General features: G+C 37.8%; 1 long non-coding RNA gene across 1 annotated transcript; it reads left to right on the forward strand.

The window, feature by feature from the left end:
* The first annotated feature begins 11,727 nt into the window (after nt 1-11,727).
* LOC113050649 (uncharacterized) lies at nt 11,728-15,262 on the forward strand. The gene is made up of 5 exons (XR_003276797.1): nt 11,728-11,916; nt 12,547-12,574; nt 12,819-12,961; nt 13,421-13,508; nt 14,185-15,262. It is a non-coding gene; the product is annotated as an uncharacterized LOC113050649 (long non-coding RNA).
* Nucleotides 15,263-15,695: the final 433 nt, after the last annotated feature.

The following is a 15,695-nucleotide window of genomic DNA, read 5'->3' on the forward strand; positions in this document are numbered from 1 at the left end:
GAACTACATGTGAAAATGTGCTGTCACTTTAAAGAGAATAGCTGTGACTGTTAGCCTACTGTACAGTTAGTGCATCGTGTTCAGTTACAACCTAATAATTCCTAATTTATATAAGCTTTTAGTGCGTTAGAGCTCTCATAAGTTACTATAGCTTATTCTGAATTCCATGAACTCAGCATTGTCCAGCCTCACTACAAAAACACTGTCAGCCTGTGTTGTATAAAGTACTTAAGTCATACTCAAGTAAAAGTACAGATATCTTACCAGAAAATTACTTTGGTAGAAGTTGAAGTCACCGTTTAGAATATTACTTGAGAAAAAGTCTTATTTATTGTACTTCAGTACGAAAAGTATTTTTAAATCTTAAATGTACTTATGTATTGAAAGTAAAATAACAAGTAAATGCAAAATGGAATAGAAGCAACACAGCTTGAGTAGCAAGATTGTGTTCAGTTTTTAATATTTCTTCCATTTTGTATTTCTGGGTAAGAATAAGAAGCACTTCATCCGGTACTTAGTGTCCTTCATTCCAACATAAGAAAATAGTTCTGGAATCTGCATCTGAAATAGCGTTTAGGATTTAGGATTCATTTAGGATTCATTTAAACTGCAGTTACAGATGAATACTGATATTTTAAATAATTTAAAACATAATAAAAAAATAGTCGAAATGTAAAATTAAAACTAAAAAGTGAATGTTAATGAGTGAGTCATTGAGAGATTCAACCGATTCATTCAAACAGCTGATTCATTCAATAAGTAAACATCATCCATTGTTCAGAGCTCAAAACAGTGCTGTGACAGACACCTGTGAGATGGTCGGGAGGGGTGGGTCGCCCTATAGAGTGTTAGGAGGGTCAGCATTTCGAACTATTGTGATTCTTTGAGGATAACAGGACAGGTTTTCTGAGATTCGTTTAGTATATTTTCAACAACAAACCTCATTAATCAGCCAGCAGATCAACAGATGTATTTTAAATATATAAACCCTCCCTCCATTCAAATGCTATGAGTGATCAAAGCATTTCACTTTAATTTCTAAAGTAATTTTATTGCTACAGACAGGCATAAACAAAGACACACACAAAGTCCAATTATATGTCTGGGATTTTCTGTAAACCCTCCCTGCTCTTTTTTAGTGTATTTATTTCTGAACACTCCTCTCGCTTTGTGAAAGTGAAGCATGGGGAAATTGCAAGCAGAATGAGGTAATTAATTAATGTGGTTGTTTATATATGAGCTGCCAAGGAACTTTAAAGAAGCCATCAGTCAGTTAAAGGAGGAAAACACTTGCAATGTGGCGGGGATGACAGCTTTTCAGTTTAAAGGTAAGAAAGGTGCCTGAGAAAACAAATATACTTAAACTTTCATTGTCACCCAATTTCCTCTGCAGTTTTTGCCACATCTGCATGCATGCTGCATGCCATTTTTCGCCATCCCATTTGGGCTGTGATGGACGTTAATCAAAGAAGGAGAAAATAAGGCATCGAAATGGCTGTAAGGAGAGTCATGCAAAGCACCAGGTTCTTCTTCATTTCTGCAGTCTTAATGTAAGGCAGACTACATTTACTTCCTGCAAATTACCTTTATGGTGATTTTCCATTAAAGCCAGCCAGGGCAGAGCAGTGGTGAGTATTAGTCAAGCTTACTGTAGGTCACACCTGTTACCAGAGGCTTTACTTCTATGCAATCTAAATGTGAAGTGTCAGCTCCCCCACAGAATTCTGATTGCAGAAAGAAACACTCCAGCGTCAAATTCATTTTCCATTCCTGCCGCTTGTATTAACAGCCAGCCTATTTATAAGCCTGCTTAACTTGCAAAGCCTGGGGCCAGGCCATCTGATTTAATGACTGCAGTAAAACTCCTAATATACACCTTGGCAAACGTCTCCATTAGGATAAATTACTTTTTCCTTTTTCAGAAGTTAAGGCCATGGCATGCTAATCGGTCCCAATCAAGTTTGCAATCTAATCCAATTAGATGCTCACACTCTGCTCATGGATACCTTGGATTTTGTGTTTGTTTGAAGCTGTCAGGAGTAAAGTTATAGGGAAGGAAATATTTCCTGTTCATTGTAATTTGGAACCAAGGTGAGGCCTCTTAATAAAATGACTAGCTTTAACACATGGGAGAAAATGTCAGTCAAGCATGGAATTATGCACTTTATTGTAACTATTTTATATGTATATTGTACATGTAATTTCTTGAAGGGATAAGACTCCCAAAAATAATTTAATTCGAAACCTGTATGAATTCATGAAAAAAGTCAATGGGGCACAAAACAACAAAAACAACAACAACCTTTTTTTAAAATGTCTTTTATTTGTGTGTGTCTTTCATAGAAATTTTGAAATTAATGCAAGTTGTGCAAGTGTGCAAGTGTACAAAATGCACTTTTGGTGAAGTATCCTTTTAATTAAATTCCTGCAATGCCTTTTACTTCTCTCAAGATTTTATATATATCTACAGTATGGATCTAGCAATCGATTAAGCAAATGGATTTCTTCCAAGGTTAATGCTCATTGAGTGTTGTGCTAGCGCATCTTCCTCAGGTGATGTAATTTCTCTTTGTGAAATCTGGATTCCGCACCTCCCCGGCTGTGCGAGAGGAAGCTTTTCCCTAGTGGATCCGCAGGGTTTCCATGAACAGGCAGATGGAGAAAATATTGTTGACATTAAACTGTTCCTCTTTTAAGGAATTGTTGTGACAAGGTGGAGCTCACATCACTCGAAATAGCAGCTGTGTACTGTTTACAAAGAGGCCCAAAGCAATGTTTGTTTCCACTGAAATGGTGGCAACCATCTCTCTCTGTCTTCCCCTCACTGCTGCTTCTTTGCAATGAAAAAGCTGCTCGCATTAGAGGTTCCGCCTCATATTTAGCTGTTATTTGTTTTTCTTCATCACACCATTTCCACAGGAGTAATTAAGTATGTGCTGGAATTGCTTTCAACAAACATAATTAGTTCCTACTTGCAACATAAAAAACTAAAACTAAAATTAAAATGAAAGAATGCAGTCTCCTCCCCTACCCATCACTTTTTATCTGTATTGTCCTTAGTATAATTGTAAGTTCAGTTCAGTTGAACTGGTGGAACCCTGAAAAAGGAAGCTAATGATTTGTCAGTGTGAGATCTCAGATGGCGAGTCAAATCAATGAGCTGTTCCAGGTTCATAATTACAGCTCTTTTTTGCCAGCATAAGGAAAAATCAATAAAGTCAAGTACGTGAAGCACAAAGCACCCCATTATGTTTTACACAGAGCAAACAGTCATTGTGTGATTTGCTTTACAGTCAGTATCTACACAGGCCCCATCACACATGCAGTATTATTATTATTATTGCTGTAAATGTCAATTTTTATGTCTAAAATGTATTAAAAATCTGTATAATTTAAATTCAACAGATCACATTAGTAAAATTATCATTAATGGTTATGTAAAGTCCATCTTTCCATGGCCTTTGACCCTGACCTATTTTTCACTTGACCCGCACCAATCTCATGTTGTCAGCTTTAATGGCATATCCCCTACAGATAACACTGCACTTCAAACAAACCACAGGCTCTACTTTTCAAGCAGCATGTCAGTATTTTTTTTATTTTCACTTAATAATTAAGTATTTGCATTAAATTTGGCAGAAAATAAATTCAAAGCCATTCTATTATGTTAAAGATCTAGTTACATTAAATATACAGTACACTGTAAAATGCAAAAAAGTTAAATCAGTTAGCTTAATAAATAGATAATTGTCAGACCTGTGTTCCTGTTATGTTTATTTTCCTCCCCATGTGCTCTGTGACCTAGTTTTCCCTTATGTTTGATTGTGTTCATTGATCTTAGGTGTGTCATATTAATTCCCTCGATAAGTTGACTATTTAAAGTGTGTTCTGCCCCTTGTTCCTTGTCCGGTGTTAAACATCTACTGTATGTGTTACGTGTGTTCCTGCCTTGACAGAACACCAGAACACTAGATCGTGGCCAATTACCATTCTTGTCAACCTCCCAGACACCACTGGACTGTGCTTGAGGGAAGGAATCCTCCGGTGTCTGGAGGCTGATTGCCTCCCAAGCCCTATTATGACAGTACATCACTCACGTCACAGAGCTCAACTGGGAGCCCACTCGTGTTACAGAGCTCAACTGGGAGCCCACTCAGTCCATTGTGCTCAATGTGTCCAACCCTCCTTCGTCTTCTGTTTCTAAATCCAGCCCAGAGAGGGCTGCAGTTCCCATGTATGGCCCAGAGAAGGCCTTTGTTCCCACACCTGGCCCAGGGAGGGTCACAGATCCCGAGTATAGCCCAATGAGGGCTGTTGTTCCCACGTCTGGCCAAGAGAGGGCCTCGATCCCAGGTCTAGCTCAGGGAGGGCTCCTGTTCCCAAGAGAATTTTGGGTGGGGTTGGGGGGATTTGCTATATGTCTCCTACTATGGCTCCTTGAACTAGCCTCTCCACCATGGCACCCTGAACTGCCTGATCCGCCAGGGGTCCCTTTACCACCCTGGAGCCCTCCGGTCCCATACAAGCCTGGCCCTAGAGGCCTCCAGAGCACCCACTCCCCTCCCTTCTGGAAGTTGTGTGACGTGAGGACTTGCCTTCTGGGAGAGGGAGGTAATGTCAGAACTGGGTTCCTGTTTTGTTTGTTTTTCTCCCCATGTGTTCCATGACCTAGCTTTCCTTGTTTTTTCATTATTTTTTATTTTTTTATTTTGTTATTCATTGATCTTAGATGTGTCTTATTAATTTCCTCATTAAGTTGAGTATATTAGTAGTGTATTCTGCCACTTGTACCCTGTCCGCTGTTAAACATCTATGTGCTACGTGTGTTCCTGCCTGCCATACAGTATGTTAACCTTTGTTTGAATTAATAAAGACTGTCCTATATGAATTCTCCTAACTCTTCGCGCGCCTCTTACACAGTAGGTGTCAGGGATTTGGCAAGCCCGGGCCCCACCAATCACCAATGCTCTCAATCACCTGACTACTAACCAGCCACACCTGCCACGTATCAAGGAACCATTCAAGAACACTATAAATACACTCATCCGCACTTCAGTTCCCCGTCAAGCCTCCAACAGGAATGATCCTCGCAAAGTTGTTTCCCAGCCCCTCCAACTGTGGCTTTGACATCTGACATCCAAACTCTCGCAGCTGTGCGATTCCCCGTTCCACAAGCAATATTGCCAAATTACTCCAATCATTCTCAGTGTGGTACCTGAAAAACAGGAATTATTCTCTCTGTTGATATTGAACAATAGCCGTGTATAACTAATACATGGCTGATTCAACACCAGCACTTTATAGACTGGAAGACGGGAAAGATACTTAAATGGGGTTGTAACTGCCAAAACGCCTACGTAAGTCATCCTATGTCAAAATTTGATAATCAGCCTGTCACCATACCTTTTAACTCCACGTCCATTGAAAGCCCAAAGGAAAACCAGTCTGCCAATGTCCCACCTTGTTATGCCTCATTTGCAGATGTTTTCAACCCCTTAGCAGCCTCCAAGTTTCCGCCACATTGCCCATGGGATTGCGCCATCAATCTGGTTCCAGGAGAGAGCATTCCAAAGGGGTGAATTTACTCACTGTCCATCTCTGAGCAAGAGTCAATGAAAGAGTATGTGGAGGAAGCCCTAAGACAAGGGTACATCCGACCATCCGCTTCTCCAGCAGCAGCTAGTTTCTTCTTAGTTCCGAAAAAGGATGGAGGGTTGAGACCATGCATCGACTACAGAGCCTTGAATAAAATAACGGTACAATTCAGCTATCCTCTTCCACTAATCCCATCTTCCCTCAAACAGCTCAGGGATGCCCGTATCTTCACTAAACTGGATTTACGAGTGCATACAACCGGATCAGAATCAGAGAAGGAGATGAGTGGAAAACGGCTTTCATCACCCCTGCTGGTCACTACGAATATCTAGTTATGCCGTATGGCCTAGTAAATGCTCCATCCATCTTCCAAAGTTCCATGGATGAAGTTCAACGTGAGTACCTGAACCAGTTTGGTCTTGTATACATTGATGACATCCTCATTTATTCTCTGAATGAAAAAGATCACCAGTATCATGTGGCCAAAGTACTCCAGCGTCTCGGAGACTTCTCACTGTATTTAAAAGCTGAAAAGTATGTCTTTCATCAGCAGTCCATTGAGTTCCTAGCATACACGATTAACAGAGAGGGGGTAAAGGAAGACCCAAGCCATGACCTCATGGCCAACTCCCAAGACCATCAAGGAACTACAAAGGTTTTTGGTTTTCGCTAACTTCTACCACATATTTATTAACCAGTACAGTATGATTACTGCCCCACTTACCTCTCTCTTAAAGGGGAAACCCAAAGTACTCCACTGGACCCCCGAAGCTGAGCAAGCCTTCCAGACGCTGAAAGAGGCGTTTACCACAGCTCCCTTGTTGCAACACCCAGATCCTGAGAAAAGATTTAGAGTTGAAGTGGACGCCTCCACAACTGGTGTCGTCGCCATTCTCAGAAAGTGCAACTACACCAATGCCTTGTGCCTTCTTTTCTAAGAAGCTGTCCCCTGCAGAGAGGAACTATGACGCTGGCAACCGAGAACTCCTAGCAGTAAAACTGGCGCTAGAAAAATGGAGACACTGGCTGGAAGGGGCCCAGCACCCATTTCTTCTGCTAACCGATCACAAAAATCTGCAATACCTGAAAGGCATTAACCCTTAAGAGACTTAACCCTCGCCAGGCCAGGTGGGCTCTTTTCTTTACTAGATTTCATTCTCAGATCGCCTATCGCCCTGGATCCAAGAACACCCGAGCAGATACCCTGTCACGTCTGTACACCACGGAGGAGAATCCTGAGGAGCCAGAGCCTATCTTACCCACCAAGTTGTTCGTAAATCCTACTCAACAGCAACTCATGCCAAACGCATGCCCACCGGAAAATACATTTGTACCCGAGGATCATCGCAAGGCTCTGATCTCCCAGGTACATTCCTCAGTAGGATCAGGCCACCCAGGAGTAACTAAAACTCTTTATTATTTGCATCGCAAATATTGGTGGCCAGGAAAGCAGGAGGACATGCAGGAGTTCATTTGAGGATGTGTGTTGTGTGCTATAACTAAGGTCCCATGACATCTACCCACAGGAAAGCTAGTTCCCTTGCCTATTCCCCATCGCCCTTGGTATCACATTGGGCTAGATTTCGTCACGGATCTCCCTGTTTCTGATGACAAGACATGTATTTTAGTAGCCATTGACAGATTTTCAAAGACATGTAAACTAATCCCTTTACAAGCTCTTCCCACAGCCTTTTAGACTGTTGAACTATTGTTAGAACACGCGTTTCGGAACTTCGGGATTCCAGAAGACATCGTGTCCAATCGAGGACAACAATTTATTTCCAGGGTATGGAGGGCATTCTTCTCATTGCTAAATGTTATTGTCAGTCTCACTTCCGGTTATCATCCCCAGGCCAACAGACAAACTGAGCGCAAAATCCAAGATATCAGTCGCTTCCTAAGAACTTTTTGCCATCAGAACCAGAACCTTTGGAACCGTTAACTCATCTTGGCTGAGTATGCACAAAACTCGCTCCATCAATCATCCACTAACCTCACTCCATTTCAGTGTGTTTTAGGCTATCAACCTCCACTTAGGTAAACCTTCAGAAGTCCTAGCAGTCAATACCTGGTTCCAAAATAGTGAGAGGGTTTGGGGCCAGGCCCACCAGCATCTCCAGCAAGCAATGAACCGGCAACAACGCTTTGCTGATCTCCACCGAAGATCAATCCCCATGTACCAACCTGGTCAACTGGTATGGCTCTCTACCCTAGATATCCGCTTAAGACAACCCTGTAAAAAAACTCAGCCCGAAGTACATTGGACCTTTCCCCATTGAACGTCAAGTTAACCCTTTCACGTATCGTTTACGATTCCCTGCTCAATATAGGATACACAGCACCTTTCATGTTTCCCTGTTAAAACCCCATCATGCTCCTGTCTCTGTTACCTCCACAGACCCAGTCCCTGACGTGAACCCAAGAGATACTCTGGCGTGGACCCTGGAGGTGGGGGTATTGTCAGGGATCTGGAAGCCCAGGCCCCACCAATCACCATCGCCTTCAATCACCTGACTATTAACCAGCCACACCTGCCACGTATCACGGAACCAATCAAGAGCACTATAAATCCACTCACCCGCACCTCAGTTCCCCGTCAAGCCTCCAACAGGAACGATCCTCGCAAAGTTGTCTCTCAGCGCCTCCAAGTCAGACGTAACAGATACTCACCTCAGTGTTACGCTATCCTGTGTTTTTGTTCCGTGCGATGCCATGTGATTCTATGGTAGCTGTAATCTCCCATGATCATTCAGAGTGGATAATGTCTTTGGCTTGTGAGAAGGAAGCAAAGATAAGTGTGCGATCTATAAACTGTGGCTGTGACATCTGACATAGGAATAATTAACCCAAAATCTAAATTATGTCCTTAATAACTCACCCTTATGTCGTTCCAAACCAGTAAGACCTCTATTTATCTTCGGAACACAGTTTAAGATATTTTAGATTTAGTCAGAGAGCTCTCAGTCCTTCCATTGAAACTGTGTGTACAATATACTGTATACCTCCAGAGAGGTAAGAAAAACATCATCAAAGTAGTGCATGTGACATCAAAGGGTCAGTTAGAATATTTTGAAGCATCAACAATACATTTTGGTCCAAAAATAGCACAAACTACAACTTTATTCAACATTGTCTTCTCTTCCGTGTCTGTTGTGAGAGAGTTCAGTTCGTGAACGAGTCATTATCTTACTTGGCTCGGTGTTCATCTTCAGTTCTCTCTTCCCAGCAGTTCAGTCAGTGTACTGTTTGAGTAAATGAATTACTCTGTGATATTGGTTTGTTTGAACTCAGTTAACAGCTTAAGTCATTTGTGGATTAATGCATATTGGAGACCCAAACCGTTTAAAACGATTCAGTTCGATTTGGTGAACTGGTTCAAAAAGATTCGGTTACATCGAATGATTTCTTTCCCGAACCAGATATCTCAAACAGTTTTGTTTTGAACTCTCTCACAACAGACACGGAAGAGAGGACAATGCTGAATAATGACATAGTTTTTGCTATTTTTGGACCAAAATGTATTTCCGATGCTTCAAAATATCCTAACTGACCCTTTGATGTCACATGGACTACTTTGATGTAATTTGACCTTTTTGGACATGGACAGTATACCATACACACAGCTTCAATGGATGGACTGAGAGCTCTCGGACTAAATCTAAAATATCTTAAAATGTGTTCTGAAGATAAATGGAGGTCTTATTGGTTTGGAACGACATGAGGGTAAGTTATTAATGACATTATTTTGTTTTTTTTGGTGAACTATCCCTTTAACATATCTCAGCTGCTCATTTTTTAGATGCACCTTTCATCTGAGACAAGGTGTTAATATCACAAATCTCAGTCAGGTATGCAAATAACCACTGTGAGAGTGAAACATTTGCACCATAAACAAGAAGGTGATTTCTTATATAATGGCAATCCCCTCTGCCCCACCCTCCCTTTCAAACCTTTATTCCTCTTTTTGAAGCTCATTCGTTAGTAAGGTAGATTTTAAGAAAAAAGAAAGAATGTTAAAGACATCAGAAGACTGCAATATATTTTATTCATATATCTTGGTTAATTTAGAGTAGAAGCTTTCATGGCGATCCCTTTGTGCTAATTAAGGAGGTGTGGAGGGGAGAGGTGAAACAGTGAGAGTGAATATTCTTTTGCTCTTAAGATGAGCACTTTATGCCTTGGAAACTAATTTCAGCTGCACTATTTTGAGATTTATCATTGTGTACACAATATCTGTGTTAATCTGTGAAACACATCTATGACATTTGTACAGTAAAGAATAATGATATATTCCTCACAACAATGTGTGGGAAGTTGTTATTTGCAACAACAGCAGTTATACTACAGTTCTGAAGTTAACCGACTTCTACATGTTTACAAATCACTCAGCTGGAATTGCACGGTACGTTGAGTTAAGTTATTAAATTGGCCGCTCGTTTCCACCAAAAGTTGCTTTTAAATTTTGCTAATAATATCTCCTTTCAGCCTTTTCCTAAATGCCAAATTAAAATTTCATAAGCTGGTCTCACATTTTATCCCCAGAATCTCTATTAAAACTGTCTGCCTGATTGCTTATATGGCTTCTTTATTCTCTCTGCACTTAAATTTAGTCATGACAGCTGCTTTCTGTCAGTGAACAGTAGAATATATTCTCATAGATGTGCACATAAGGAAAATGGAGGCACTTTTAGGCTTTTCCATACCAAATACACTTTTGAAAAGAGAAATAAAAATGTGATCCCTTGTTTAATTCCCTTAAGTGAGTAAATGTTTTCTGTATTTTTCCTCAAAATGTTTTTACACAAGAAATTAGTAGTGTATGTTTAAAATTAGGTTAGCTCACATGATAATGGTTTAAATCATTGGTTTAAAAATAATCTGTTTTATCATACATGGAGTGGATCACTCCCTATCAGCATATAACCATCTTGATATCACATGAGCCAAGCCTCTCAAAAGAGTTATTGATAATAATAATAATAATAATAATAATAATAATAATAATAATAATAATAATAATAATAATATACAGTTAACTGGTCTTTTGAAGTACCAATGGCAAATTGGAAGACATGAACACAAACTTATCTAAAAAAAAAAAAAAAAAGAAAATCTGTGTGTTGCATGACCCCTTTAAGATTCTAAGAAGTTTATAAGCATGTACTTCAGTTCATTTCTCAAAAAAAATAAAAATAAAATGTTGACAGAATTTTTCAAATATTCTAAGACAAAATTGCAGCCTTTCGTGGTATCTGTTTAAATGGGCCTTTTTTTTTTGTATGCTGATTAAGGATTAATATATCATATAGTATAAATATAAATCATAATAAAGACTTTGTATACTTATTTTATTTTAACGTGCCATGTAAAATTATTTCTTTTAAAAGAGTCTTAAGATGGAGTGGTCTGTTACATTCTTTTGCGCTCTTGTCTTGCCCTCACTCTAGAGTGAATATGTCTCTGTGTGTGAGAGTGTACATACTGAACACATCCTGTGTATGTGCATCTTCCCATGTGCTGAATGCTGTAAATCAATTAAAAACGAGATTCATATTTGACTTATTTTTACTAAATGAGTTTTTATAAAATTTTGAACTCAACGTCACACATAATCCAGTCATTGTTTCCTTTATTGATCACTGGTGTCACTTGAGATGACCCATTCTATTATAATGCTACATATTTAAAACAACATCATAAATTAATTAAATGTCTTACTTGTGGGGATTTAAAGAAAGTCGGCGATTATCCAACTTTAAGAGGTTTTTTGCAATGATTTTTAAGTACAATCATTACAGGAATTGAAATTCTTATGTTTTGTCTTTACAGCAATAACCTGAATAAAAAAATGAACAAATTCTTAATTTAAATTAAGTTAAGAGGACAATAGCAGTTTGGAGAAAAGAATAATAATTATAAAGAAACAAATACAAAAGTTTCGGACTGTTTATTTCAAACACTGTAAACCCTAATGTTGACTTTACTTAAACAATCAAGTAATGTTGACTAAACATTACTTAAAATTTTGCATTTTGGCCCTGTCACTTAAAAATATGAGTTAATTTAACAAATTTACCTTCAAAATGCATAAACTTAAGATTTCAAGTGTCGTGAACTCAAAATCATGAGTAATCCTTTGAAAAAAAAAAAATCACTCTGTTCTTCCTTTAATGTGATTGGCCATGGAAGGACTTCTGCCTAGTAACAAGAGAACAAAATCACTGATTGGTGGATTACAAAATTCGTCCTTTTGGTCTGTTTGGTCAATTGGTTGCTGACACCACATTTCAAGAGGAAGTTTTTCTTCGTGCTCTATGTTCGGTGAGTAAAATTATGTAGATATAAAGTTATTTTGTGTGATTTCTACTGGTGAAATATGTTAATTTAAATCCTCGTGGTACGTGATTTTGAGATGGTATGATTATTTAAAACGACAACTTAAGTATTTGATGAAGTGGCCCAATCGTTTTCCTTTGAGAGAAAGAACATGGCAGCTAACGTTACTGCTTAACTCGTTAGACCATGTGGGTTAGTTCTTCCCGGGCAAACTTGGTCAGTGTCATTATTAATTAACAATATCTTCAGTATAATGTTCTCTATTTATGATTGAGAAGTCGATTTTCTTCATATTTTGACATGTAAAGTATGTATTGTAGGTTCATTTTGTGTTATAAGAACATTGCAGAGACGAATTAGGCTAACGTTAGTGATGTTTCACAGATGGTGAAATTACCATCTTCACACTGGTCACCAGTTAATTACCTACAAAGTGATTTACTTATTTAACAGTCATATCTATCCGATTGTCACTTTTTAGAGCCAGAGACCTTTATTTGCATGTTTAGGTTTATTTTGGATAACATTGTAAGATTACCATCTTAATTATAATATAATTTTCTTAGTTTTTTTTGACTTTGTTAAACTTAATATTTTCAACTTTTTTTGTTACAGATGACATGAGATAAGAAGATGTGGAAATGTAAGTATTGTATTTTTAACTCCGCAAAAAAAGAAATAATTACTTAAAAAGAAATAAAATAATGTGGTTCTACAACAATTTGAGCATGAGTAAAAAAAAAGTTTTTTTGTGGTATATTCCTTTAACATGATAAAGCGGCATTATTTCGTAGCCTCTTCATTATTTCCTAATCATTTCTTGGCCTGTAAAGCATTTCTGTGTAAAAGCTTATGTGATTATGTGACCTAGCCTTGTTTCCCCCCAGGTTTGCATGGAGTTCATCAGAATTACGGACAAAAATCTAAATTCTATGAAAACCTGGACAGACACAGTTCACGGTTTATGGACCTTTTTAAAACCAGAAGGTCGACTCCTGGTCAGAACTTGAAGTTTTTACTGCAAATAGAGGTCAGTAATTATCTTATTTAACATAACTTAAATGTACTGTATAGTTCACCCAAAAATGGAAATTGTCACCATTTACTCACCTGCAAGTTGTTCCAAACCTGTATAAGTTTCTTTACTCTGCTGAACACGATATTTTAAAGGAATGTTTGTAACCAAACGATTTTGGGGCACCATTGACTTCCTTAGTATTTCTTTTTAGTATGTACATGTCAGTGGTGCCCCAAAGCTGCTTGGCTGTAAACATTGTTCAATATATCTTTCTTTGTGTTCAGCTGAGCAAAGGAATGTATACAGGTTTGGAACAACTTTAGGGTGAGTAAATGATAACAGAATTTTCTATTATCCTTTTGTCTACTCTTTTCAATGTATTTCATTTTGTCAATATGTAATTTATTTTATTTAATCTGTTTACTATTTAAAGTAATCTGTTATGTATGAATTTCATGTTTTCATCTAAAGTCAGACAAGCCAACTGAGGTCTGAACCCTTGTTCTTCGAGGATTGCCTGTCATGCTGGGAGATGCAGACTCCTCTTTCTTCATGTTAAGTAAGTAGATCTGTTTTAAAAAGGGATAGTTCACCCAAAAATGATTACCCCATGGTTCACTGACCCTCAAGCCATCCAATCAGAGTTATAATAAAATTTCTCCTGGCTCGTCCAAGCTTTATAATGGGAGTGAATGGGGGATGAGATTTTGAAGTTCAGAAAAGTCCATCCAACCATAATCAAACTGCTCCACACGGCTCCACAGGGTTAATAAAGCCAATGTGAATCCATGTGTTTGTGAAAGAAAAATATACATATTTAAAACTTCCATATTCAACTTACGAAATGTAACACCTCTCGCAGGGCCACTGGAAGCTGGATATTTTACTTTTTAAATATGAATATTTTTCTAAAGTCCATTGAGTCAATTCAGAAGGCCTTTAACAAAATCATATTGAAAGGCCTGAGTGTAAGTACATTTTTATTTTTGGGTGAAGTATTCCTTTAATATACAAATGTAGCCAACTTCTTTTGTACAAGTCTTCAAAATAATAAACGTAATTTATAATGCACACTTTAAAAAGTGTAAACCAAATTCTTTGCAGGAAGCATCTACAGTTAGAGTTAGCGATTTGTTATGTTTTTTAACAAACTTGATTTGATGATAAACCTTGAATTGATGATAAACCTTTGGTTCCTGATCACAATACTATATTTATACCTGTTTTTTCACTAGGTGTCTGATCATCACAACACTATCCTTGATGTGCCAGTGGAAATCTTATTCGAGGACACTGATCTTCAGCCCCCTAACTCCTTGCATTTGACTTCTTCCTATGGAACAATTCTTGATGGCCAAGTGGTGTTGGAAAAATGTAGGACCTCCACAGGGCATCTGTCTTCTCTTTGGTTTGATTTATGCACTAGACCTGAATTACCCAAAATCACTCGCCAACACATTTGATTTCATCCAGCCTATACTAATGACAATGGGATAGAATGCTCTCGAGTCTAGACTTCAGACTCTAGCTAACCAGCTTTTTGCTAAAGAAACGTCTCTGTGATACTTTAATACCACCCTTTGTATTGGGATTTTTCCACCAATCGATTTACTCCATTTATCCATTTATGAAGAATAAAAAGTATGTTTAAATATTTACATACACAGAGTTCTACAATTGATGGGCAGTTTTTAATTTGGGATATTGTTAACATTGTTACACATTTCTGCAGTGTGATTGTGACCTGGTGATATTTTAATTACAGTATAGTTTGTACTGTAATATTGTGACATTTGGGCCAAAGACATTTTCAGTATGCATTATTTTAGTTTGCCGTGTTTGCAACTGTAGTAAGACTGTAGTTATGTTTAGCCTACATGTTCAGAATATTAACAATTGTGAGGCATAAAAAGTGTAAGTGCTAAGAGTCGTACAATTGATGTAAGTGCGCTAGTTAATGTTGAACATTTTTACTGTTGTTACCAACTTTACAGTGTGGTTGTGACCCAGTAATATTTCAACTACAGTTTGTACTGTAATATTGTGAAACTTTGGTGAAAGATACTGTTGAGTATGTTTTATTTTGGTTTGCCTTGTTTGCACAAAGCTTAAACGGTCAAAATTAATTATTTACATTGACATAATTGTGATACTTCATTGATGTATATATGTGCATAGAGTTGTACTATTGATGTACTACACTAGTTAATTTTGTTACCACCTTTACATTGTGGATGTGACCCATTTCCATTACGGTATGGGTTTACTGTATTTTCATTAATATTGTGACATTTTGTCAATAAAAGGTCAAAGATTAAATATGCTGTTAATTGTTTTACTTCAGTGTGCAGTCAAAAATAATAACATAATTTTCAGTTAAATTTCCATGTTGAGTTAACTTAAATATATAAGTACACTTGAAATTAATACCAAGTTAAGTGAACATAATCGTTTAAGTACATTAAATAAGCACCAAGTTTGGTGAACTTAGCAATTTAAGTTCAGTCTACAAAACCGCCAAGTTAAATGAACTTAAATATGTACGTTTTGGTAGACTCCATTACTCAATAAAATTGAGGCAACGAGTTTACTCAATCAGTTTAGTTCAGTCAACTTATTAGGGTTTTCAGTGAAGGGTCAGTCCCTGAAGAGCAACTAGGCAAAACTGCATCTGAATCAAATTAGCTAATTTATTATGTGTGTGTTTTAATTTAATTTTCACAGGGGTAATGATTCAGAAAAACAA

The sequence above is a fragment of the Carassius auratus genome, chromosome 31 (genome assembly GCF_003368295.1).
Source record: "Carassius auratus strain Wakin chromosome 31, ASM336829v1, whole genome shotgun sequence".
Classification (NCBI taxonomy): domain Eukaryota; kingdom Metazoa; phylum Chordata; class Actinopteri; order Cypriniformes; family Cyprinidae; genus Carassius; species Carassius auratus.